This window comes from Podarcis tiliguerta (assembly GCF_965153285.1).
Source record: "Podarcis tiliguerta genome assembly, chromosome: 10".
NCBI lineage: Eukaryota > Metazoa > Chordata > Lepidosauria > Squamata > Lacertidae > Podarcis > Podarcis tiliguerta.
This window is the reverse complement of record NC_139543.1, coordinates 34508043-34535921: the sequence shown is the minus strand read 5'-3', so window position 1 is coordinate 34535921 and position 27879 is coordinate 34508043. Positions and strand designations below refer to the sequence as shown.

The 27879-nt window shown below is 42.5% G+C and overlaps 2 long non-coding RNA genes across 3 annotated transcripts in view; one reads left to right on the top strand and one right to left on the bottom strand.

Annotated features, from left to right (window-relative positions):
- The first annotated feature begins 74 nt into the window (after positions 1 to 74).
- Positions 75 to 26747, top strand: LOC310658708. Its single transcript, XR_014502437.1, has 3 exons — positions 75 to 358; positions 3575 to 3643; positions 26234 to 26747. It is a non-coding gene; the product is annotated as an uncharacterized lncRNA (long non-coding RNA).
- Positions 9533 to 27879, bottom strand: part of LOC310658714 — a 35888-nt gene continuing 17541 nt past the window's right edge. The window contains exons 3-4 of one of the 2 annotated variants that reach the window (XR_014502444.1): positions 12168 to 12340; positions 9533 to 10571 (exon numbers count right to left, since the gene is read on the bottom strand). This is a non-coding gene — a long non-coding RNA (uncharacterized lncRNA). Of the gene's footprint in view, positions 10572 to 10753; positions 11684 to 12167; positions 12341 to 27879 lie in introns of those variants that run through there. The other variant, XR_014502445.1, reaches the window with a different exon arrangement.

Below are 27879 nucleotides of genomic sequence, written 5' to 3'. Positions count from 1 at the left end.
CTCGGTCGCGCGGGGCGTGACGTTGTTTCCGGCGACGCCGCGCGCTGCCCGGCAAAGCTTCCGCTTTGGCCTCCCGTCGCTGTTTCCGCAAGTTGCCTGAGGGAAATGGCGGCGCTCACGGCTCTCTTGTTCGTAGGGGTTCCTCCGCGAGGGTCATTCCTGTGTGGAGGGAGAGAGAGAGAAGGTGGGGTGGGCGGAGACAGTCAGGCGCGTTCATGCTGCATAACGTTTAATAGGCACATTTCCCACCACCTGATGTTGATGCTCGCGCTGCTGAGGCTGCGAGCCCACCAACGGTTTAAAGCGAATTCGTCGCCCCCCCCCCCACGGCCTCCTCCTTCCAAAGACTTTATTAAAGGTTGGTGGGCACTGGAACTCTTATGAAGAGTACAGTTCCCATAATTATTTGAGGAAAGGCTTCAGATATGTTTTATAAGTGTGTGTGCAGACTTACTCAACCTTGTCATCCTGTAATTAGAAAAGCGGTCGTCATGGATACTCAGAAGATTTGAATACAGTATATGCTTTGCCCAGGCGTTTTATGGCAGGGTAGAAATTAGCATATTTTTAAAAATCTTCTGATTACCCTATATCCTACCTCCACAACCCAGATAGTGGGGGAATAATGCCAACCATTGCTTATATTTCAAAATGAATTCCCCTTATTGCAGTGAGATCTACTTCCAAGTACAGGGGTACCTCGGGTTACATACGCTTCAGGTTACAGACTCTGCTAACCCACAAATAGTGCCTCAGGTTAAGAACTTTGCTTCAGGATGAGCACAGAAATCGGGCTCCGGCGGCACAGCAGCAGCAAGAGGCCCCATTAGCGAAAGTGGTGCTTCAGGTTAAGAACAGTTTCAGGTTAAGAACGGACCTCGGGAACGAATTAAGTACTTAACCCAAGGTACCACTGTAAATCAGCCATTCGTATTCCTGTTTACTTAGAAATAGGTTCCACAGTTTTGGAGCTTAAACTCAGATAAATAAGTGTAGGACTGCCATATTTTAAAAGTATAATTCCTGACACCTGCAAAGTTGTTGAGTTCTTTTTGGGAACAAGCCACAATTGCTGAGGGGTTTTTTGGGGGGAACCTCCCCCCAAAATAGTGATTTTAAGCTTTGGGAGCTGTTTCCCCTGCTTTTTCTATCATGTTGCCATACATCCAGGTGTACCCTGACATTTTGCTTATTTGGTAAAAAAATTCCCCTGACGCCTCCCAAAAACCAGGACTTGTCAGGAATTTTCCTGACATATGGCAAGCCTAAGAAAGTGCATTGTTAAGCACATAGAATAAGCAAAGGATAACACTTTTAGGATCACACACAAAATAATGCCCTTTAGCTCTGGATAAACTAATATTCTGTCACTGTTTAGTATTGTGCTCTTCCCACTAACACCTCTCCAAAGTTGGTATGACTAGACAAGGGAAGGAAAGTCCCTATAAGTATGACTTGGGCTACAATCCTACTCACTCTAGGAGCAAGCACCATTAAATTTACTTATGAGTAGACATGCAAAAATTGTGCTGTGAATTTAAAAGGGCCACTGAATATCTTTAAGGTGCAAGGGTTGAACTAAACCTATAGTTGTATCAGGAAACTGAACCAAGTTGCACCTATCCCTGCTACCACTGACTGGACCAAAGTGCAGCTGCTGGTTCTATGCTGTTTAGTTCTTGCATATTAATGTCATGCCACATAACTGCAGCTTTGCAGTTGCAAGGATGTAGGAATCTGATTCAGTTTGCAGTCCTATATCTGCTTGAGAGTAAATACCATTGAAACCCCATGAGATTTGCTTCTGAGTCCATACATACAGAATTGCACTATCTGTACTTTTTTTCATGGAAAATCTGAAAAAAGAATGCTGGAACACAGGTTTAAAGCATGGACCTGTACCTAGAAAAAGTGGGGCAAAAGTTCAGTGTGGACAAGCCCACTAGTGTTGATTGATAATATTTTCCAGCTCCAATCATAGAGATTATTCATACATGCTTTATTTAATAATTCTGTTAGATTGCTTTCTACATGTTCCGTGGTCCAGCAACACCTTTTTTTTTTGTTCTTTGCAATATATGCAATTGAGGGAATTGCACTGAATTCACTATAATCAGTCAGGCATAATTGGAAGCTATAAAAACTTCCTATTTGCCCACAGTGCCATCATATGGAAAATGGAAGCAGTTCCAGGCCAATCTAGTGGGTCCAATATGTATTTTGTTTCTGGTGCATAGCCCTTGCCACAAACTGAATCTATCAGTTGTAGTCAGTCCTGCTTCCCATATCCAGTCCAATTCACTTTCAAATAAAAAAGTTTTGTGGTATATATCACAATGGACATCTCTGAGGATTAAAGCCGTTAAATACAAATGTTATTAGAGAAAACATATAATGCTGGGTTGAAAGTAATGGTTTCTCCAAATTTTGTGGGACTTGCTTCAAATTAAGAAATATTTTTCAGTTCGTCCAAGGTTTGCCTTCTCTCTTACTGTTGTTGCTCCACTAGTGATGATAAGAGAAGTATAAAAAGTTACTAGAAGTTTTATTTATTAGAACTGGAAGCCTCCTGTTTTATATTTTCCTTCTTCCCATATGATCCATGTTGACTAATTGGTTTTGCAAATGGCCAGAATTGGTATGCCACCTAGCGGTTATTCTAAATATTTTCTTATCACGGATAAGCATAACACAGGATAGGAATAATACCACTATGACTGTACCTTATTTGCCAGCGAGCTTTGAAGTAGAGGGAGATTTGAACATTCAAACGCTTATCTTGCCCTCAAGTTCCTGTTGTGGGGCTAATGAAAGTAGAAGATAATTCCTGTTTTCACATTTTTCTTTTCTTTGATATTGATGGATAAATAACAAGTGCCTGAGATTTCAGGAGACCTACTATAGCAAAGCTTATGTTCCTTAGAAGGTAGAGCGCTTCCACATTTGTTTTGTTATTAAATTTACTTTGGACAAATGGACTGCATTGGTCATGACATCCATAACTCACAGATGGCATTCTCTCTCAACTGCATTCAGCATACATAATTTCCATATTAAATTTGTTCAGCATGAACGTCGTAACCGTTGCTGTGAACATGCGTCATCTCGTTCTTTCTTGCATATTTTATAAATGACATTCATGAACTACTTGGTATTTCAGGGAGCTGTGGAAAGTGTGAGTTCACTCTTTCTTGCCAACATGGACATTATAACTTGAGTATGCTTGGCTTTCTCAGTATATGTTGAGTCAATGAATGCATTATTAGGCGCCTCATATTTGGAGATATGCATCTTCAGTGTCATGACTTGAAATTAATGAGCCCTTCCAAGACCAAATTGGCTCTGTTTTCTCATTTTCAGCACTAAACTGATGTCATCTTCTTACATAGAGGAAAATAAGTGTATTGTATCCTTCAAACAAAAACAAAACAGAATTGTGTAGAATATATTAGTTGTTGATTTTTGAGAAATGTTACTGCTGACTTGATTATTTTGTTCTCTTTGGTTCTTATTTTCTCATTTTTGAATACATTTTTATTTAATTTTTAAACTATTTTACCTTGATTTTGTGCAGTTTCCTCAGCTTATGCACCATGACTTGGATCCAAAACCTTTGTTCCAGCAGAGACTCCCACAAACAGAGGTAGGAGACAATTTTCACGAATTCCTTCTACACATTGCAGTACTCCAAATACAGAAAACAGTGGGCAAGGTGGCATTGGGAGCCTGCAGGCAAGGTGCAGGGTGGCAGCTGCCTCCCCCCAAATCAAGCAAAGAAATAAAAATGCTTAACTAACTGACCAATTGCGTCACAGATAACATGGTTCTCCCCCCCCCTAAAACCTGCCCCCCCCAAATAAATCCTGGCTATGCCCATGGCTGCAGGGGGAGGAGAAACAAAACAAAACAAAACACCTCCTCTGTTTGTTGGTCTGCTGGATCAAAGTCTCTTACATTCGAAGAAAGGTTCCTCCCATAATCAGAAGCACAGCTTTGGGTCCAACCATTAGTCTCCCATTTTACAGTCTCCCAACATGTTAACTTACAATTTAGCTTTAGAACAGATTGGTTACCAGAATTAATAGTATAGTATTTCCAGCAAGTCTGGTGTGATATTTTCCTTCTCCAGTTTTACTATTGGTTTGAAAATGCATAGGATTGGGCTTACATGGTGGCTCAAGAGCCCAAAAGAAAACAGGTCCTCCAGAAAAGGACAGGACTAAGTCCTGTAATGACCAGTTTGCCCCTTTTCTTCCTGCAAGGCAGCTACCAGCTCTTTTGCAGAGTTGTGACAAAAGACCAGTCAGAAACCTCCCCCCACCCAACCCCGATACAGGAAGGGGAGTGATGCCACAGGAAGGATCTGGCAGAACATCAAGTGAGGCAACTCAGGTCTTGCCATTCCCTACCCGTTAACTAACACGGAGACTTTGCATTGCTATTGGGAATAGAAAGGCCAGCACTGCAAGCAGGTTCCAAAAATGTAGCATTCCCATAATTACCACCACAATGATTGGAGGGCACCTCCAAACTTTCACTATTTTGCAGGAGGAATTCAAGCACATGCCACAATTTTAGGTTTGTGCAGTTAAAATAGATTAAACTGCACACACAAAAATCCACTTTAGAAAAGGGCCTGACTTTTTGCAGTTTAGAAATTGACAGGGAAATGCATTGAAAAGTGCAGAATGAAGGAACGATTAAGGGATAGATGTATGAACATCCCACAAGCCAATTGGGATAAATGCAGAGCAAATGCTCATTGTACAAACACCCAACAAAGCAATCAGAACATAAGTTCAATAAAGACTGGATACAATCTAATATCCATGTAAGCTTTAGGTAAGCATATCAGGATGAATATGCCATAAACAGGTTGTCTAGAGCAGTGTTTCCCAACCTTGGGCCTCCAGCTGTTTTCGAACTACAATTCCCATCATCCCTGACCACTGGTCTTGCTAGCTGAGGATTATGGGAGTTGTAGTCCAAAAACAGCTGGAGGCCCAAGGTTGGGAAATGCTGGTCTAGAGGGCCCCCAATTCTTATTGGAGCTTGTCAGTCCAAAACCCAGGTGTCTGGCAGCACTCATCTATAAGCCTTTAGTTGAAATCTTTCTCCTTGTAATTTTGACTTTTTCTGCCTTTGATTACATGGCATATGACAGAAGGGGAAGATCAAGCAGAGGCCCAAGAGGCCCAGTTGTTTTCCTTAGAAACGGAAGCATCTGATCACCCTAGGAAAGGATAAATGCTTTTCTAACACATTTAAATGCTCTCAGAGGAGAGCTTGAATGTGAAACAGCTGATAGCAGCCTTATTGTCAAAAATATTCAACAGCCATATTGTCAAAAATATTGCACAGGTTCAAACTGTCATTGAAGTGAACTTGGTTTGTGTAAAAAGGCTTGAGACTAAACTGTATTATCTGTTCAGTTTTTTAATTGACCAGTTACCAAGGTCTGTGATTTGACTTTATATATGTCACTGAATAGCTATAATATTCTGGCTAAGAAATCTGGCATTAGAGAGCCTTGCCTGCTCATACAGAACTGGCCCTTTTATCATCATGCTAGGCTTTGGTGAGGCAGTAAAAAAATAGTGTGGTACCAATAAAGATAAAGGTAAAGAACACCTTACAGTTAAGTCCAGTTGCAGACGACTCTGGGGTTGCGGTGCTCATCTTGCTTTATAGGCCAAGGGAGCTGGCATTTGTCTGCAGACAGCTTTCTGGGTCATGTGGCCAGCATGACTAAGCTGCTTCTGGCTCAACGGAACACCGAAACTAGAGCAACGCACGGAAATGCCGTTTACCTTCCCACCGGAGCAGTACCTATTTATCTAATTGCACTTTTTTGGCGTGCTTTCAAACTGCTTGGTTGGCAGGAGCTGGGACCGAGCAACGGGAGCTCACCCTGTCATGGGGATTCGAACCGCCGACCTTCTGATTGGCAAGCCCAAGAGGCTCAGTGGGTTTGACCACAACGCCACCCACGTCCCTTGTGGTAGCAATACAATATTTAAATGTCCAATTTAAAAAATAGAAGACTACTGGAATAACTTGATGAATTCTTAGGTCCCAAAATATAATGGAGCTTTATTAATGTATAGCAGAGGTTTGTGTGGTGCATCAGTGACTCTTTTTAATGATTAAGACAGGTGAGGAAAACCAGGTATGACCTTCTCAGCTTCTTTTTAAGGCTTTTGGGTCTCTCCCTAGGCCATCCTGCACTACACCCTCCTTGTGTTTGCCTGGCTGAAATGGCCTATAATAATGCCTCTTCCTATAAGTGTTTTATTGGAGGGTGGAGAGACACTTATATGCAAAAGTGTGTGTGGAAACCTCTGCCCTTTTCATGGCTGGAATGTAGCCCATTGGTGCAAATGTATGAGTCCATCCCTCCATCCTCTGGTCCTGCCCATCAGTGGCCCCTGGAATTTTCCCTATGAGGAAATGCGGCCCTCAGACTGATAATGATTCCCCACCCTTGTGTTAAAATAAATATACTGTAGGAACCACGCCCGAAAATCACATGAGAAATTCATATGAGGATGTTACACCTTTTTTCACATGGGGATGTTATACCAGCACAAATTAGTTTTTCAGAAGATTTGCATGGATCATGGCAACAGTAGTCCATCTTTGGGTGTGTCATCCTCTTGCCTGGTTTTTCAGAAACCAGTTCGGCAGTGCCAAGATGCCTCTTTGTTGACATGCTGCTCATTTCCAGCTGCCGTGACCCATGACAAGAAAAGGGCTAAATGAGTTGCTCCTTTTGATATGGGGTGTGTTTGACAACACACCTCTCTCCCTATTGCTCATACTTATCAGAGCTTTGTTGCTCAAAGCTGCTAGTTGCCTCTGTGCCTAGTTAAGCAACTTTATCATGTGTCATGAACCAACACACAGTGAGCAAACCATTTTATAAAAATTACCTTGAGATACTTTGAAATGTTTGTATAACTGCATGCATGGCAGAAAATGGGTTATAAAGAAAGAAAACTGTAACCATAATTCAGCATACTAGATGTATAAGAAAAACATGCACTGCAATTTTAACAACCAGAAATTCTTGGATGACAGGTTATGTAGATCCATTCCAGTCTGGGTTCAGGCCTGGCCACGGTTGCCCTGATGGATTACTTTTACAGAGAGTGGGACGGGGAGTGCAAACTTGCTCCTGCTTCTCGATCTCTCATCAGCTTTTGACCATGGTATCATCCTGAACCGGGAATAGGAATTGGGAATAGGAATCGGGACCACTGTTTAACAGTGGTTCCAATCCTAGCTTTGGGACCAAATCCAGAGAGCAGCACCATAAGAGTGCTTCTCAGCCCTTTGGTGGCTACATTATGGGATGCTGCAGGGCACTTTCTTGTCTTCAGTGGCAGACTGAAGAACTTTCTGACAGTAAGAGCTGTTTGACAGTGAAACAGACTCCCTTGGGAGGTTGTGGACTCTCCTTCATTGGTAGTTTTTAAGCAGAGATTGGGTGGCCATCTGTTATGGATAATTTAGTTAAGATTCCTATGTTACAGGGAGTTGGACTAGATGGTCCCTTCCAACTCTGATTCTATAATTATGTAATATCTATATGAAGCTACTGGGAGTGGTCATTAGGAGTTTGGTGGCAAGCCATTATTGGTACGCAGCTCTATTTCTTCATAACATCTGAATCAAGAGAGGCCATGTTGTCCCTGGGCCAGTGCTTGGACGCAGTGGTGAGATGGATGAGGAAAAACTAGCTGAGCTTGAATCCTAGCAAGACAGAGGTACTGTGAGTGAGTAGTATCTGAGAAATTGGTCAACTTCCTTCTCTGGATGGGGGCTGTGCTGCTGCTGAAGGAACAGGCTTGCAGTCTGAGGGTGCTTCTGGACCCAGTTATGTCACTGAAGGCTCAGCTAACCTTAGTGGCTAGAAGTGCCTTTTACCATTCCCACCACCCTTCTGAGTAATACCCCCCCCCCCACCTTCTCACTATATATAAGGGTCTGGTGACTTCTGTTTCAGTGTATCTGAAGAAGCTCATACCAATAACTAACTTAGTTGGTCTCTAAGGTGCTACTGGTAGGAATTTTTTATTTTATTTTATTTTATTTATTTTGTTTTGTTTCAACTACGGCAGACCAACACAGCTACCTACCTGTAACTTTTACCAACTGCAATTGATACTGATAATTGATTTTAAAAATTGTTTTTAAATAGTTGTTTTATTAATAATTCTCTTGCTTTATTTTCTTTATAAACTGCTTTGAGGTCCCGCGCACCCACCCATCAAGTGCTGCATAACTTTTATGAAACAAACAAATAAGAAAAACATACAGGTGCTTTCTGTGAGTTTTGTCAGACTTGAGCGCATTGAACACTTTGAGAATGCAGAAAACTTGATAAACAAGCCATGCAACTGCAATAAGGTGAATGTATTTATGGGCTATTCTTTATGCCCAAAGAACCATACCATTTTCATGACTCAGAAATCTAACATATCAATATGTGCTCTTCCTGCAGCTGTCCCAGTGCGCAGAGGAAGCAAAATATAGCCAGTAGTAACACCCTAAGCAGTTGTGGAAACACTGAACATTAGGAAGTATATTAAAATGTCACTCTTGTAAAGAAAAACAAGATTAGAAACAGACCAACAATTAAGCCCAAATTGCTGTGGGAAAGCTTCTACAAAACTACAAGGTCTGTGAAGAATTGGTGATACATAGGACTCTGTGAGTAACACTCCAGAGACTGAATTTTTTTAGACAAACCATATGGTTTAGACCAGATGGTTTTATTTTGGCAGGCAAAATTCACATCTAATGAGGTTCTTTAAACAGGCCTTGCACACACAATGTAAAAGACATGGGTTTGCTTTAATGATGAGAGAGCAACAGTTGTGAGCTGTTATCTAGCATTTGAAATGTGATTCATTTATTTTTCAAATTCATGAATCCTGTTTTTACTGCTCCCACTACCTTTGAAAAGTAGGAGATAATTAAACAAGCCTGTATTCTACAGATACAACAAGGCAGAGTCAAGGCACACACACAAAATGAGTACCCAAAGAAAGAAGGATGGGCAAAAAAGACTTTTCAGGTTTAGATGTTATTTGCTGCTCATCTGTACAGGATACATCAAGCAGGGTTGCCATTTGTCTGGAATTTCCCAGACATTGCCAGGATTCAGCCTCGGAAACGGTGTCTGGACGGAAAATCGCTTTAAATGTCCAGAAAAATCCGGACGTATGGCAACCCATGTTGGAAGTGTAGATTTTGGCAAATTTTCTTTAAAAATCTTCTTTGAGATCTTGGGGGGGAAAAGCAGCTCAACAACTTTTGTGTTCAGACTTTCACTTTCTGAAATATGGCAACCCTACATTAAGACATTATCTGACTGGCATGAGGGCACCTGGGAGCAGCAACAAGCTTACCATTAAGAGAATGTATGAAGTGGGGTTAATGCAAGGAAGTTGGTCATGCGAAGATTTCATCTATGAAGGAGAAATTCCTTTTCTTCTTGGAGATTTATTTATTTATTTACAGAGCAATCCAACCCTCCAGTCCACCATGCTGCAGGGGGTTTGGATGGAGCAGAGGTGTCCCCCTGCCTTGCCAGCCTCTGCTGTTAGCCAGGAAGCTCTGCTGGTGCATCTACCCAAACAGCAGGCAGAAGCCCAAACAGGCAGGTGTAAAACCATAGTATCCTGAGCTACCTCTACTGACATCACTTGGAGGCAAGCAGTTCCATTCTGGGCATCTTCACCACACCAGCCTAAGAGCTGGCACACTCACCTGCATTGAGGTCCTGGTCACCTATAGATGCCAGGCAAGTGTTTAAATTCAAGGCTGCTTTATTTACTTATTTTTGACTATCCAATTGAAGAGGGATTTGGTTTCTAATCAGATTGAACTGCTTGTTACGCGTGGACTGTAACAGCACAGCTTACTTGGTTGCTTGGGAGATAGGTACACACCAAAAAGAGCCTATTCTGCAAAGGAAAGCAGCTATAAATTCTTAATAGGCTGAGCAACCCTGATTTATTGCCACCATATCATACGTGAAGCAGAGTGTACTAGAGACTGGTCTAATAATGAATCCCATTAATTAAAAACCAATTAAAATGCCAAGATAAACATTACATTTGGTGCTACAAGAACAGTACATGCGAGAGGCATACTTGAATTATGCAGAAATAAATGTCTGTAGAAACCTGGGTGGTTTTGTTTTATTTTGCCTTTAAATCAAGCCATTTGTGAAACTGGCAGCGACAGCAACAATTTGTGTGTGTGTGTGTGTGTGTGTTGTATTGGTGGTGTTGATTCTATGATTATTATTTTGAGAATGTCTATATTAACTGAATGCTAGACATAAATCAGAGTTCTAGGATAAAAAAACCCCTTCAGTTTAAGATAATAGTTAAGTCTTGTCAATCTCTCGTGCATCAAAAAGCACTAACTTAAGGCCTCTGCATTAACTTTCAACCTATGTGAAGGCAAGCAGTAAAGTCACTATTAAGTCTTGCATATTGTGCTCACTTACAACTTAAGCCTCACGCACCCACATGCTTCTGCTCTTCCTCTGCACACTAGGGAAATATTGAAGACAGGGTCAGTGCTATATATTCAGTGCTTGTATATTCTGAACTTTAAAATCATACAATCCATCATTTGCAAAACTTATTTTAAAACTTTATGGCCCAGTTTCATGCATATTTAATCAAAAATTGCAACAGAATTTTTTCCTGTTCACACATTACATTTGCAGACTTGGTCCCCAATTGGGGTTGCATTGCTAGCATCAAGATGGTATATGAAAGAAGAAAAGTGGTGCTGAAGTACCAAGAGGATATGTAAATATGTACACATATGCAAAAAGGTAGAGGGAGCTTCAGGGCACTTGGGGCATTCCCCCCTCCCATGAAATGGTTTGGCTTTCAAATATTCCATTTAACCCTACTTAGAATAAACTGTGACAAACTATGGATGTATATGATGTACATGTCATTGTTATTCAAAGTCAAGTGAGGCTTTTCATATTCTAAAGGTTAATATTAATTTGTCATTTTAGCTTATTACAGTTTTTCAAACAATTTCCCCTTAATCTGTATCAAATTAAAGGCTGGGAATGCCATTTAGCACACAGTGGCCTTTTTTGCAGTTACCACAACTCCTTGCCATGCAAACAGCATTGCACTGTCAGGGCTGTCAGATGGAGAGATAAACATATTTAGCAACAGTGGCTTCCTGCCACCATCTTTAGTCAGAATGAAAAAGAAACCATTAAAGGATGAGCTGTTCCTAATGTGGTGATGGGAAGTTGTGGTCTCTTGGGAACACATCAGCAAGGACCCTGAAAGAAGGACAAAATACTTGGCTGCATCACATGCAATTAAATGCTTTATAAACCATTTCCAGCCAGCTAATGCACATTACTCATGAATCTCAACGAAGTACACAGTCTTGGTTAAGTAATCCTTTCAGAAACATTAGCAGAAAATTAAAAGGCAGCAATGAAGCTGTTGTCATCTCTATTGACCTTTTGGAAGGCAGAGAGCATCCAGAGCACTAGCCAAACTCCAGCATGTGTATCTTCCAGAACAGGAGTGGTCATCTGTGTTGTCTGTCAAGGGCTGAAATTTTTTCAGGGCTCATCTGTTCAGGGTACAGGCCAGAGATGGATGGAGACAGAGGCAATGATCTGCAGAGGCAGAGACCAGGAGTGACTTGTCCAGGGGAGTCACTGCTACTTACTGGGAGAGGGAAGTGGCGGTGAGGTCAGGGCTTTACAGACAGCACAGATGCGCCCACAGCACCACCTCGCCTCTCCCCATCCTAGTAAGCAGTAGTGACTCTCCTGCTGGGAAGCTCTTCTGTGCTCCCACCCCACTGGATCCTGCCAGAGACAAAGTGTTCTGAAATAAAAAAAATTCAGAATAAAAGAGCACCCTGCTTCAATTGTCACCATGGATACCTCCATTTAGAATTCCCAGTCTTACAATCTTGCGCAGGAGGAATAAGCCTCAGTGGGTTTAAGGTTACTTTTAAATATACTGATGGCATGGTTTTTTTTTTTTTTGAAGTACAGCATTCCAATACAGCAAAGTTCAAATGGGTTTGGGGGAGTTGGGAATCACTATCCCAGATGACCCACCACTGAGAAGGGCTACATCGACCCACCTTACCTCATTCACTGGAGCAGGAGGTGGAGGAAGGCAGTTGTAACCACTGAAGGATGTCATACTTCTGGAATTTGGAATGAAGAAGAAGCAAGGTGTGGAGAGCAGGAAGGTGGTGCAGAGTCAAATCACGCAGGATTCAGAAAGAGGATAAGTGCAAGATCCTAGGCAGGGGGATACTGAGTGTGGAAAAGAAGCTGGGAAGTCAGTCTTTTTAACTATTTGCAAACCACACTTGATAAAATGAAGAGTGGCCTATAAATACCTTAAATAAATACTTTTGGGCGGAAAGGAAGGGGGTGAATCAGGACAGGAGTATTTTGTCTTTAAACAACAATTTAAGACTAATGCTGAAATACCACACATACTTGGGAGCAAGCCCCATTCTACTCATGCATAGGACTGAGCGGAGAAGAATATGTGGCAATTACGAATGAAAAAGGTCCAGAAAGCAAAGTAAAAAACTGGTTTGGATTATGATGTCATGGATTGAACAAGGAAATTGTAGCTTTGACCATGAGGTAACTATAGCAATAAGCCTCGAGTAGTTTGTTTTCACAAATACCTGCTGTTTGATCCAAAAGTCTATTCCAGTCTTTGAGCTCTGGATTCGGCTCTTGAGCTGCGATTCACAGAGCTGGCACCAGGGGGCCATTGAATGCTGAGTAAAGAAGCAAACTAACCCACTAGAAAATGTCTTCTGTTTTATTTGTGGCCCTTTGAAGTAACATTTGAAGATTCAGTGACAATATTTGTAATAAAGTTAAGTGGGTACAGCTGATTAAAAGCAATGGGGCGATTTTATAGAAAGGAGAATACTTCACTTCAATGTAAACACTCTCCCACCAGGGATTCCTGTTTTCCAGTGGTCAGTTCAACGTTTGGAATTTTGCCGAAGGTATCTGAAGAAAGCCGTGAAGGTATTTGTCAACTCCAGTGTTCTCCAGGCTTTGCCAGAGACGCCAGACAGGTCATCTTTCTCCCCAGATGAGCACGTTGCCCTGACTCAAGGCCTTTCAGGGTTTACCCAAAGCATTGTCTGACTCCCACTCCCTTGATACAGAATGCCCAGTCCAGAATTAGTGCTGTCAAAACTAAATTGTCCAGATCTCCACTCCTGCCTCTTTTACTCCCATGCTTTTCACGGTTTTCATGACTGGCTTAGTTGCTAAGCCCTGCTGGGTTTCCCCCAGAACTGTAGCAATAAAGAGTGTTCCTGGGAAAAAGAAAGTGCCTTTCCTTCTAGCTGTAGTTCAGTAGGAGAACCAAAGGGCTGCAGCCCAATGGTAGAACATCTCCTTTGCTTCCAGAGAGCCCTAGGTTCAGTCCCCAGCATCTCTAGGTAGGGCTGTGAATGCACCCCTCCATCTGAAATATGAGAGGGCTGCTGCCGATCAGTGTAGCCAGTGCTGAGCTAGATGGAGCAATACTGTATTGGCAGCTTTCCCACATTACGTAAACTAGGGATTGGGAACTTCAGGCCTGGGGACTAAATGCAGCTCTCCAGCTCTATCTGTATGAGCCTTGGGACTCTCCCCAGACCATATCTCCTCAGCCTGACCCCTCACTGACCCTACTTCATACCTCTCATCAGTGCTTTTTCTTGACTGCAATCTGTTCCTGGCCCCTTGGTTGTCTGGTTGGTGTGAGTAAGTATAGAAACTAGCCTACAGTAAAAGTTTAAATTTACATTCATGGATTTTCCTCACTGTTTCACCTCTGGTGTGCAGCCCCCAGAAGGCTGTCCAGGTGAGAATGTGGTCCCCAAGGTGCATACACAGCACACCTGTAAAGCAGGTTCCCCACCCCAAATCCTGGTATGTTAAAAGGTATCTTTGTAAGGAGGAAATGGCAGGTCCCTGGATTCCTTGTGGGGCTGCTTTAAATATATTTTAACTGTATGGTATATGCATATATACCCTAAGTTTTTTTAAAATCTAAAACTGGGATAGCTCAGTTGGTAGAACATGATTGGGATTGTGGGTTTGAGCCCCACGCTGGGCAAAAGAGGAGTTGAACTAGATGACTCTCATGGTCCCTTCCAATTCTATTATTCTATGAAAAAGATTCCACACCCCTGACTTGAACCTTATGTGTCTTGAAATATACTCAGAGTCGCAGTGAAATATACTCAGAGTCGCAAAGTGATTTCATGCTCTTTATTCAGCTCATAGTGGTGAGGAGGAATGAATGAAAGTCCCCTCAAAGTATCTGCCTTATATACATTATTTACACAATGGGCTGCACATGATTGGCTAATTCCGGAATTCTACTGTAAGCCAATCAGGTTGTGGATTCACTTCTATCTGGAGCATGATTGGGTGGTTCCTGCCAACCAATCATACTGCTGCATTGTTCTAGGACCAATCAGACTGCTGCATTCTGAATCCTATTGTTCTAGGACCAATCAGACTGCTGCCTTTTGGATCCTATTGTACTCAGTACATAACATGTCTGAAACCAGGAGTCCAGGGCATCAAGTGACTAACTGAGAGAGAAAATCATATATACAGATGGAGCCAAGATACTGTGCTTGAGAACTTAGCTCCTGATCTTGGGACTCTGATGATCCCAAACAGTCTCTTCTTAAGCCAGGGCCTGCTATAAAACTCAGATCCACAGCATTCCTTCAGGTAAAGCAGCTTGTTGGCAATATGCCAGTATTTACCTCTGCACCTGCATGTTCCAGATATTTGCAATAATCTGGACTTAGGCATCTAATATATATCTCGTCTAGCCATACTTCATTATTCCTGCAATTGCCTTTGCACTCCTCCCCCCAGCTGTCCCTCCTTATATAGCACAGCACTCCTGTTTATCCAGACTCCTAATTACCTGAGCGGTTTGCATACAATGTTTGTTAGTCAGATCATAACCATAAATCCAACATTACTTCTGCTTTTAGACATACTCCTTTAAAAATATATATATTCATTTCAGACGATGGCAAAAATCCTAGATAAAGCAGCGGAGATACTGGGGGAGCAGGTTGGTGGATCGGAGGCAAGCTGATTTATTTGCATATGTAAGAAAATCCCAATTTAACTTGCTGCCTATAAAAAGAAACAATCTTCTGAACTCCAAATAAGCAGCATCTGGGAAGGTCAAGGAATTCATCCTCCGAGAACTCCTCTGTCAAGCATGCCAACAATAAACGGAGAGGAGTTGCCATGGCACCAACACAAAGGGAACATAAATTGGCAAGAAGTGACTAAGGCTGGCTATAGCCGTATAAGGTATTTGGGAAAAGGCATTACTTTGCTACTTGGTATTGATTATAACCAAGATCTCTTTCCCTGTCCGCCCGTTCCTCTCCCCCTATTAATCTTTACAACTCACATATATTTATTTGTCTAAGAAAGGGGTTGTTCCCAATCTGCATGCCAAAGCGAGGGCATGGTAATTAACTACTGCAGCAGGATATGCACGCACAGCAGCTTAGTCCAGTGGTTATCTACCCTGTTCAAACAATCTGATAGGCCGCGGGAATACTGCAGGACTCCAGTGGCTTACCAGCATACTTTACCTTTTATAGTCACAGTGTTACTGGACTCCATTGGAGGAGTCATGGAAGAAACTTGCGTTGAAACCTGGTAGCCCCACCATCCCTATAGCTTTAACAGCCCTTCTGCTTCTCATGCCTCAATGGTAACTCCTTTCCCCCATCCTGTAGAACTCTTGCAAAGAGGATGAGAAGTGGGTGTGCTGTTGCCTTTTAACTTAAAAGCATTGCCTCCTTCCCTGTAACTAGTGGTTTTCTTCTCTGGGAGAAGTGCCCTCTGGGAACCATCACAAAATCACTGTTTGCCTACTGAGTCATTTCAATGTTGCAAAGATGATAATTCCAGGGTGGGTTTGGGAGGTGTTTTTTTTTAAAAAAAAATGTATTATGAAGTTAAAATCACAATCTGATAAGAAATATGAAATTTTAAAAATAAAAAAGAAGAGGAAGTGAAACAGTTAATAAAACAAAAACAAACCCAAGCTTCACAGCCATTACCTCATAAAATACGGTACATTCTCAAGGGACTGCACAATGAATTAGATGTTACAACAAAAACCGACCTGATATAGGAAGAATACAAAACAAATGTTATGAATACCAAATAAAGCCATATTTCATCAGGACTTGATATCCCTGTGATTGGCCTTACCATATAAGCAATAAATTTCTACCAAATGGAGGCAAAATCCATAGATTTAGCTGCCCCCCCCCCCAAGATTCCCTTAATTTATAAATCAGTTTCACAGAACTGAGAATAACCATTAATTTACCATTGAACCAATTATTTAAACAAAAACCCAAGACTCCTTCCAGCCCTGTGATATAGTCAAACAAGCAGCTACTAATAGAAAAATTATAAGTGGTTTACATATTAAATCTATTCGACTCATCAGTAATTGATAGAAGTCACAGTTTGGGGTTTAAAGGCACCAGTACACCCATTATGGGACATGGGTGGTGCTGTGGGTTAAACCACAGAGCCTAGGACTTGCCAATCAGAAGGTCGGCGGTTTGAATCCCTGTGACCGGGTGAGCTCCCGTTGCTCAGTCCCAGCTCCTGCCCACCTAGCAGTTCAAAAGCACAACACTGCAAGTAGGTAAATAGGTACCGCTGCGGCGGGAAGGTAAACGGCGTTTCTGTGCACTGTTCTGGTTCGCCAGAAGCGGCTTGATCTTGCTGGCCACATGACCCAAAATGTCCAATGTCCAAAATGAAGCACATGCATCTCCTCAGCTGTGAGATATGTGTGCATGCTTCTGATGTAGGAATCACTGGTGCATCTTAGTGCAAGGGAAGCTGGCTGTACAATCTCCAGTTCAGATATGATAAAGAATCATAGAGAGCAGGAAGTGTAAGTCAGCCACACTTCCTGTTCCCCATCATCTTGAATGTCGAAAAAAAAATCACCCTTACTGATTTTTCATCCGTAATGATTTTGTTCTTTAATAAATCTTTCATTTTTTCAGTGCACCGCCCATGTAACAATTCTAGAACCCTTTTAAGGCTTTGTAATAGTTGCTCACAGCCCTAGAAGCTGTCAGAATTGTACACGTGACGCACACACCTTTATAGATGAATACAGCCAATGAATCAGCACATACCCCTTTGATCACCCTGCTGTCTATAATGTATATTTCTCAAGCTGATCAAGAAGTTGCTTTTGAGTAGCTTTCATTTTGCCTCTTGCTAGAGAAGGAAAAACTATACACGATACAGCAGGGAACATGTTATTCCTCTGACACAGACACAGCTGCGTGGGCAGAGCAGCCTCTTAACAGTGAGGATTTTGTAGGCATTAAGAGCCTGCAGAAAAAGATTTGCAACCTTAGTGGAAGAGGAAATGATACATCCATCAGCTGTTTATTATTTACAAGGGAGCTAAAAGCTCTGGTTAGCCCAGCTGGTGGCTGTGCTAAGATGTGCATTTGGAAAAAGGGGGAATGAGGTTTAGTTTTAAGGGGAGAAGTAGTGGATGAATGTGGGTCACCTGTCTCCCTCTCAGTCCATCCATCCATCCACTCTGAGCTTGCTCACAATTTTATACATTATTATGTAATGATTGTGGGGCATTTTCTGTCACACTGGTGTTGGGAGCAACCGATAACATACCTTTCTCATCACCATTACGGCCAGTTGGTTTTGCCATTGTTCTACTGGCTATTTGTTATTTATTCTATATCCAGGTTTCCCAACCTTGGGTCTCCAGCTGTTTTTGGACTACAATTCCCATCATCCCTGATCACTGATCCTGCTAGTTAGGGATGATGGGTGTTGTAGTCCAAAACAGCTAGAGAGGCAAGGTTGGAAAACACTGTTCTATATGATTTATGTTGTGATTGTGATGTTCTACTATGTTATTGTTACTTATTGTTTGTGAGCTGCTTTGTGATTTGTGTGAATGAAAAGCGGCATAGAAATATACAGTGGTACCTAAGGTAACATATGCTTCAGGTTACAGACTCCGCTAACCCAGAAATAGTGCTTCAGGTTAAGAACTTTGCTTCAGGATGAGAACAGAAATCGGGCTCCGGTGGCGCGGCAGCAGCAGGAGGCCCCATTAGCTAAAGTGGTGCTTCAGGTTAAGAACAGTTTCAGGTTAAATACGGACCTCCAGAACGAATTAAGTACTTAACCTGAGATGCCACTGTAATGAATGCATACGGAAATGGCTATGCAATGACTGCAAATGCCCAGGTGTATGCCCAGCTCCCCTTCATGTCATTCTCTCCATGGATGAAGGAAAATTTAGAAGGATATTGGCTGTGGTCTCCACCCTGCTCTGGGGAAGGGCAAAGCTATGAAGATGGTATGAGACATCTTGCTGTCAATTCTAAGTCAGATCATTGGTCGAATGAGTCAAATATTGTCAACAGTGATTGGCAGCAGTTCTTCAGAGTTTTCAGTCTGGGGGTCTTTCCCTGCCTTTCCAGGAAATGCTAGGGACTGAACCAGGAACCTCCATTCAACGCAAGTGCTCTATCACTGTGCAACGTCACACAGGAGTCTCTCTGGTGTTATTTGAAGCACTGTGACAGTGTATGCCTATGAGACAATACAGATGAGCAATCACACTGAAGGCAAATTTAGATTACTGTACTTTAAAATCAGTTTAAGCATCACCCATGAAAGGGAGGCACAGGTTTTTGCCCTCTTGTTGCTGGAGCTCAAGCTACTGTCCGTAGACAACTGAATGGTCACCTCTTCATAGACTTATAAATATGTGGCTTGCTTATATGACTCAGCTAACCAGGCAAAAGGTCTTCCTGACGAATAACATGATGTTGCATTTATGATTAAAGTTGAGCAATTAAATGTTATAGTAAATAAACAATGGTTCATTACAACATGGCGCTGTTGTTCACTGCTGTTGTTTCTTTGCTTACGAATGTGTTTTGCTTGTGTTACACCCTGAAGGAGTCAGGAAGTTTTTACAAAATCAAACATTGTTTTTTAGGGTACAGAGCGAGCAAAGAAATTCATACTAAATGTAACAGAACTGGGCTCCCCCCCCCCCTTTTCCTAAGAGGAAGCAAAATTAAAGGATTTGATGTTGGAGCAAGGGGCAAGCAGAACAGCAGGAGGGGCGGAGGAATATATTGGGAATGATGAGATTTACATAGTTGCTCAAAGTAAAAAAAAAAAACCCACAGTCAAACTTGAAAGATCTAGAATACCAAGACGACTTGCTATAAGATGAGCAAGGGCATTACATGCAAAAAAAATAAGTCATGTAGATCTCACCTTCAAGTTATGCCCACTTCTTCTTCTTTGGCGATCACTCGTAGCTGAGTAAAATTGTCTCCCATGAACATGGTTTTAACAGTGAGTCCATAAGTGATTGTGGAGGCCAGTTCTGGATCCACACGTCCTTCCACAGTGGGGGCATATGTTTTCAGACAGGAGTTGATCATGGTGAGGGTTTGCCAAGCGCGCCTTCCTCTTAGCATGTTTCTCCCTTTCGTCCTGAGTTCGAGCGTCTTCAAAGTCCATGACACCTTTGGTAAAGGCTGTTCTCCAGTATTGCTAGGAGCACAATGTTTGCATGGGAAGGGAAATATGGTTGGAGGTGGTGTCAAGGCAGGGAAGAAATAGCACTCAAAGATCCATTGAGAGCCAGTGTTAGAGTGCTTGGCTAATGTTAGAATCCTCACTCGGCTTTGAAGCTTGCTGGGTGACTTGGGCCAGTCATTGCCTCACAGCCTAACCTCACAAGGTTGTTGTGGGGATTAAATGAGGAGGGGTAAACCATGTACACCGCATTGAGTTCCCTGAAATGGCAGAGGTATAAACATGTCCATTAGAGTCAACAGTGAGCTCCTAATAAATTTCCCTTCCCAACCACATCAGACTGGCTTGGTGAGACTGGCTTAGCAGGATGAGTTGGAATCGAGGCACCTCCACATTTTGGAGGCACAAGTTGCGGTTGCCAGGATGTCTGAAGTCACATCCACACCATACATGTAAAGGGCATTTAAAGCACATGGCTCCTCCCCCTGCCAAAGAATCCTGGGAACTGAAGTTTACACACAGCTACAATTCCCAGCACCCTAAACAAACTATAGTTCACAATATTCTTGGGATGGGGGCATGCCCTTTAAATGTGTCTTAAATGAATGAATGTTGGTTAGTTTATTGCAGGTCCAGTCACAGTGAGACACACACACACACACACACATTAAAATTACCTTTTAATTTTTAAAAGGTAAGGGAACTCCGTTCCCCTGAGTTCCTACTACCCTGGGTATGGCCATGTATGAACGTGCATTTACTTTATTTCCGTGGCCATCTAAAAATAGGTTTTGGGGAGGAGTGGAAGGATGTGCCCAGAGCTTTTTCCACATACCTGCCAGTCTGATGAGCCATCACCTACTCCTGTAGGAGGGTAGACCAATGATCCAGAATCTCTCTAGTTGCTATAGAAACCATTTCAGGGTGATAATAAGCCTTCTAACTGCCACACTCAGCCCATCTGTTTCCTCCAAAGTGCCATTTTCGGCAGCTCTTGAAAGGAAATGATGGAGTGAGCTCTAAACACACCAGTAGCAAAAGCCCCCAGGAAGCCTATAAAGTCAAAGGGAGACACTTGAAAACTTCTGGTCACAAGTGGGCAGGGGGAAGTCAAAGTAGGCAGCAGGAATCACATGATCATCTTGGGAAGTTGCCTCAATTTTCCCCCTGTGGGTTGCTGGGAGATATGCAGGATATGTGCTTTTAGGGCTGCAAGCTTTTGTCCTTGCACTTGACTAAACATCTAAAGCTCAAGTTGATTCATTAGTGTAGTGTGTAGCAGATTTTTATTGTTGACAGCTACTATCAGTGGGGCTGAGTATTTTTTCTTGTATTATTAATTATTGTATTTTTATCAGTGGGGCTGACTACTGAGAGCAGACTTTTTGTTTTCTGGAACGCTTGGTTCTAGGCAGGGCCTTTTTTCCAGCGGGAACTCGCTGGAATTCAGTGTCAGCACTTCTCAGTGGATGCCATTGCCGTTATAAGAGAATAAGAGATGTGTTTGTGGTGAGTTCCAGCACCTATTTTTTTCTATAAAAATAGCACGGGTTCTAGAGCATTACGCTGTTGTTGTTGTTTAGTCGTTTAGTCTTGTCCCACTCTTCGTGACCCCATGGACCAGAGCACGCCAGGCACTTCTGTCTTCCACTGCCTCCCGCAGTTTGGTCAAACTCATGCTGGTAGCTTCGAGAACACTGTCCAACCACCTCATCCTCTGTCGTCCCCTTCTCCTTGTGCCCTCCATCTTTCCCAACATCAGGGTCTTTTCCAGGGAGTCCTCTTCTCATGAGGTGGCCAAAGTATTGGAGCCTCAGCTTCACGATCTGTCCTTCCAGTGAGCACTCAGGGCTGATTTCCTTACACATGGTCCAGCAGAGCCCACAACCCTCCCGATGCTTTTCAGGGGGCACAGGGAGAAGGAGAAGGAGATGGGAAATGTTCCTTCCATGAACTTACTATAGGCCTTGTACCAGAACAGAGTTCAATGATTAAGCCATCCATCATCTGTGTCTGCTTGGATAGGACTCACCTGAAGATGAGATCAGAGTTATGATGACCCATATGCTCCAACATTCCTCAGATTAAAATAGGGACATTCCATTCAACATCACCATAAAGCCAACACCTTGCTGACATCTTCAACCAGGTGACTCACAGGCAGAGCAGCTAAGAGTGGATCAGGGCCAGAATCACAGTCTGATAGCACAGCTGTGGACCATCCATGTTTCTTGGGTCTGCAAGTGAGGAGTAGCTTGCTTATGAGTATCCTTTTATTCCAGAGTCACCCTTGTTCCTTAGGCAGGCATTGCAGCATCTGGCAGCCAGTTGAGTATGTAACTTTAGGTGCCTGCACTCCCTAGGAATTGGTGGCCACTAGGTATCTGATTCCGCAAAAGGCAATGGTGGTACCTGTGTTTTGGAACTCCTTCCCTATGTCACCCCACCAATCTCCTTAACTGTTAGCATTCAGGAAATGCCTGAATATTCCTAATAGGACAGGTCACTGTACCAAACATCCAAACTCACTGGGAGTTTTACAGTTCATCTACTTCCTCCTGGTTAAGACTTTGAATCCTGGATTCAATCCTTGCTTGTTCCCAGAAAGCAGTTTCTTGACTCAGATCAAGCCTTCAACGCAGAGTTTGCCAAGTATCACTTACTCACTAGAATGCATTGAATAGCTACTAGCATTTCTGGTCTGGATGTTGCAAAGGAATTATTAATTCAATGTTTATCATGCTGTCTGAATCATTAATGGTGTACCCTTATTAACACAACAGTGTAATTGCAGACGTTCTTTTGGTACTATGTCCAAAAACAATTATTAATATATGTGTGTAGATTACCGTATATTTATCTGGCAGACACCCCCCCTTTGGTTATGCAAATTTGAAAGCTAGCACATTCCTGATCTAAATAGTTGGAATTCGATACTACCTTTTCAGTTCTGGTGCATATCTGCTTTGGTATCTAATATATCAGGCAATATATTTTGCCTGCAGGGCAGTGAAATAAATAATATTCCATTAAAAAGATTATTTTTGGCCTCTTTCAAAACATGAACACACACACACTCCCTCTCATGCGCACGCGCACACACACACACAGCCTGATCTTGAGAGATGTCCAAAAAAATAAAGTTCCGAATACTGTGATTCTCTTCTGACGCAAAGCCTTGGAATGACTCCCACTGCTAATTTAGGATTTGTTGTTGAGAGGTTTTAAGATGGGAGTATTCACTATAATCCTTCATGTTGCGAAGAATTGTAGTATCTAAAACAAGCAGATGAAGCTGTGGCTGTTCACAAGCATGTGATTTTTACTCGTTTGTTGATGGAGAAGCAGGGAGAGGCTAGATAATCCTAAAATTCCTTGAAACTCTATGATTCTGGAACAGCCTATGATCTCATATACAGTACTTTGTTTTCCAGGCAACCTGCTTGCAGAGAATAATGCTCATATTCATATCCCAAAATATGCCCACCAATATCTCAATCAGGTCATTGGCAACAGTTTTTAAAAAACTTTTAGAGTTCTTCTGGAAATGGTCAGTCCAGATTAAGGCTGTATACACCCCCACTCGTTCCTCTGCATCTGCTGGTTTGGGAAGTGGTGAATGCAGGACATTAGACTCAATTCATATCCATGCCTTATATATCCTGTAGTTTCTTATGAAATACTGCATTTTGATGTGTTTCCTGCCCCCTCCCCCAAAAAACAGCTTCAATATGAACTGAGAAAAAGAACAATCGAGTTGTGTTTTAAGGGGGTAACATGTGCAAGTCTAAATGGGAGGAAAAAACCAGACTGGCATTTTGATAACAATGATGTCATATGTACACTGCAGAAAAGCTTGCACACATGAAGAGGACCTCCAATCCCAAAATAAACACCTGTTTGGAAGCACCCCAGGATCTTTTCTACACAGTCTGTGTAGAAGTCCTACTGCAGTGGATTTACCTGTAGCATATAAATATTAGGATAGGTCATATTTAGAGTACACACTTTGAAAGTGATGGGGACTGAAGGTGGTCAGCAACACTTTGATTCTCATTAATTACAGTAACACAAGGCTAGCCGTAATTCCTAATGAATTCAATGGGGCTTACTCCCAGGTAAGTAGAAGTCGGGATTACCTCTAGTTTGGATCTAATACAATTCCCCCCATAAAGATGATTAGGCCCTTAACTGAGTACAAAGGAAGGTAGAGATAGTATCTTTGGAATGAGACTGAAGGAGTTTGCCAAGCTACCTTGACATTTATTCCTTTGCCAGAGAGTAGAGTTTGTCCACAGAAGTTTACCCTGTGAATATGCATCTGGTATTCTTCCTAACTGTCAGCTAGGAAACTCTTGCATTTTGCCATTGTTATCTGTGCTCTGCAAGAGAGCCAGAGGGAGATGCAGCTACAAATCCAGGTCCCTAGCTCTACACATATATAAAAACTGCTCTGAAAATGTTTTTTTTTCTTTAAAAAAAAGGCGTCTTTAAAAATACATTGAATTTTCCATAAGGATCACCATCTAGTGTCACACTGTATACTACACTTAAAACACACTTAAATCTTTATTTGCAGCTGTATAGCTGAGGCCAGAGTTACCAGAAGTCCTTGATTTCAAATGAACAACCTTTTTTTTAGGTAATGCCAGCACTGCAACATATTATGGGTGCCTTCTCCTAAAGAACACCATAGTTCCAGTGATATCCATAGTATCCATACGCAGTGCTATTTTTCCAGAAAAAGAGGTGCTGGAATTCACCATGAACATATCCCTCATTCTCTTAGAATGGCAATGGGGCCACCTAAGAGTTGCTGGAACAGGTCTGGCTGAAAAAAAGCCTTGCATATATGTGTGCCTGTACTTCTTCCAAAATATATGGTACAGTGGAGACAGTGCTGAGTTTAAACCAGGGGTCAGCAAACGTTTTTAGGAGGGGGCCGGTTCACTGCCCTTCAGACCTTGTGGTGCACACACACGCAGCGTAGGGGGGCTTCTCTGTCTCCCCCAGCCCCTCCCTTCCCCCTGCTTTCCTACCTCCTCCGCTGCTCTGCCTGCGGTTGGGAGCTGGCGGCAGTGCCTCTCCTTTCTGGGCCAGCTTTCCCGGGCACCAGGCCAGCAGGCGCACCAATCTCCAGCAGAAGCCCTGCAACATGCCCACAGCATGGCCATGCACGGAGAGGCCGGTGGGCGGGTGGCGAGTCTGGGCTGCACCTCAGCCCGTGGGTGGAGAGGCTTTGGACTGGCTGGCACCCATCAAAGCCTAGCTCCCTTCCTCCACAGGGTGGGGAGAAGCCAGGAGGAGGGAGGGGGCACTGCCACGGTTTGTGTGAGAGGGAGGGAGGGGGAAAGTTTTTTCGTAAAAAAAATGGCACAGCCCGAACGATCATGCCAATCCATCGGTGATTCCAGGACCAACTGCGGGCCGGATCCAGAGGGCAATTGGGCCTGATCCAGCCGGCGGACCTTAGTTTGTTGACCCATGGTTTAAACAATTGGAAGTTCGGCTTCAAATCCCCATTGAACTATGGAATGGGGGCCGAGGCAGAGAAAACCGCAGATTACAAATGACAAAATGCAACACTTTCCTAACTGCCACTCATTTAAAATCCCTACTTGAAGTAAATTACATGAACTTTAATTCTATTGAAATTTGGGGAAGGGATTTACATCTGAGGAATCTGAGTTTGAAGGGATCTTGTCTACTCCAACCTCTTGCTGAATGCAGAATCTGCAATGTGGGAAGCAACAACTGCATCTTTGACAGATGGCCATATAGTCTCTGCTTATATGCCTCTAGTAGCAGGGTAAGAGAGCTGAAAACAATGCCAATATATTGCACATCTGGCAACCTTTGGTTTCAGATAATACATGGGTAGATGAGTCTAAAAAGCCTGGTACACAAAATTTCATGACCCTCTAGCAGCTATGGTGGCCCATTTACCAGAAGCAATGTCTTTAGCATTAACTCTGGAAGTGTGTACTGAATTCTGACCAAAGTAAGCCTCCAGGCATATATTTTTCCTCTAGGAAGCTTAGTTTGGGAAACCTTGGGCTTAACAGGTTGAGGTAGCCATGTGCAGGATTGTGCTGCAAACTTATGTTTGATGGCAAACTTATTTCATGTTAAGTGTGAAATGAACCCTCAATTTGGGAGCAAGAATTAGTGAAAGCAATGCCAGTATATGTGTCTTTACTTTCCTTGGTTACAAATAGAGAATGCAAACAGTTGGTTTTGTTAGTTTTCTTGGTTGAGTGAGGCTTGCTATGACTGACTTTAAGGATCCAATATATACTTAAACCAGGGTTGTTACTGCTTCAGTTCTCATTCAGGTCAGCTTAAATGACATCTAAATGAGTTAATTTATTGATACAAGCTAAACTACTTTAGGTTTCAAATAAACAGTATTACACAGAGTTTCCACTTGTTGGACAGTCCTAACTTTTTAAATAGAGTTTGTTAAAGCTGAGCAGTTCTTTTTCTAACCAAGGCCCAGCTTCTGCTTTCCAAACTGCAAGTTATTCGCTTTGGTTTTCTGCTTAATCTTATTTGCAGTGCCATTCAACTTCCATGGTACGAAAGTACTCATTGGTGAACACTGCCAGATCAAGATTTCAAAAAGTTTTATACTTTAAAGCTGTGGTTTGTGGTCCAGCTCTAATGTAAAAAATATTAATTATGGTCTGCATGACTGAGAAGCTCCAGCCCACACTGAAATGTACTGGTAAGAACTAGCCTCAAAAGAAGACTTTCTGTTTAAAAGGGAAAAATAAAATAAAATTTAGCAGCACAATCCTAACCATGTCTACTCATAGTCTGTTTGAATTCAGTGGGGCTTACTTCCAGGTATGTGTGGTCAGGATTACATCCTAAGAAAATCATCATATTTCATCTTCTTGCTGTAAGAAGCCTATGTTTAAAAAAAGGGAGGAGGAGAAGGATTAAGGGTAAACAATCCTATCCTGGGAAGTTCCAATGGGCTCCACTCATTTCGCCACTAACACAACAAGATCTACTAGTACTAACAGAGTTGCATAGGTTCCACATAGGTTTCTTGAACACAGACATGGATTCCTTATGCTATAATGATACCCTTGCTATAATGAGCTTTCCAGAAGAAATATGTGTTTGAACCCATCTAGATTTTTTTAAAAAAATACTCTACAGCCCTTTAGTCTGCCTCTGAGGCATTACTTTCCCACAATTTAGGTGAAACAGAGTTGAAATGTAGTTCCCACACAAGCATTTATTGTACTACTATATCCAGCATTGCCCTTCCTTATGGCCAATATCATCCTATAATGATAAGCCTATTTAGCAAAGGGTCTCAGAAACACTGGCTAAATGTTTCCTACATGTCATTGCTTTCATATCAGAGTTGTTGGAAAATTAGTGTTAAAGAGTGTATCTCCATTTCCCCTTGAAAATTTGCAGGGTCGGTTTCTGTTTTTGCTGACCAGAGGAGAGGAGGGTTTTAGTTACTGGTTTTCTCTCAGTTCTTTTCTTATAATTTTAATAGTGGAATAATTGTCATGACTCACAACCAAGAATCTTGCAATGGATGGTGGAGATCTCTTATGAGAATGACATATAGGCTACCTCCTGTACCTTATTGGGGACCTTCCTGACCAAACGACCCAGCCCCACCACTATCTATCTGTTGGGATACTGCCAAGGAGACAAAGTCCATCATGACTCCACGTCGTCTCCGGACGTCCATCAATCTCCCGTAAACACGCAGTATCAGCAATTAGCGACACGAGCTCCAGAAATAGCTTGCCACATTCCAGAGCCGATGCACGCTCTATCAGCAGATAATGCACAGCGAAAGATGCAATCAGGAGAGCATTATTTACAAGTTTATTCAGCGTTGGTCAGAACAAAGAAAAACATGACTGCCTGCTTCAATGTTCCGGCAGAGAGAGAAACGAAAACAAAGACACAACAGAAACATCCTGTGAAAACAGGAAATACGCAGACTGTGACTCACAAAGCCTGCTCCCTTTTAAGGTGGAACAGAAATATCCTAACACTATCTCCCTGCAAAATAGGGTGAGGGACATTTTACCAGCCAGCTGGTTCCTCCAGGGAGGCAGAGCTTACCATACATTAGGTCTGGCCAACCTCCATAAGGCTTCCGTTGACTCTAGCTCAGAGGTCAGCAAACTTTTTCAGCAGGGGGCCAGACCACTGTTCCTCAG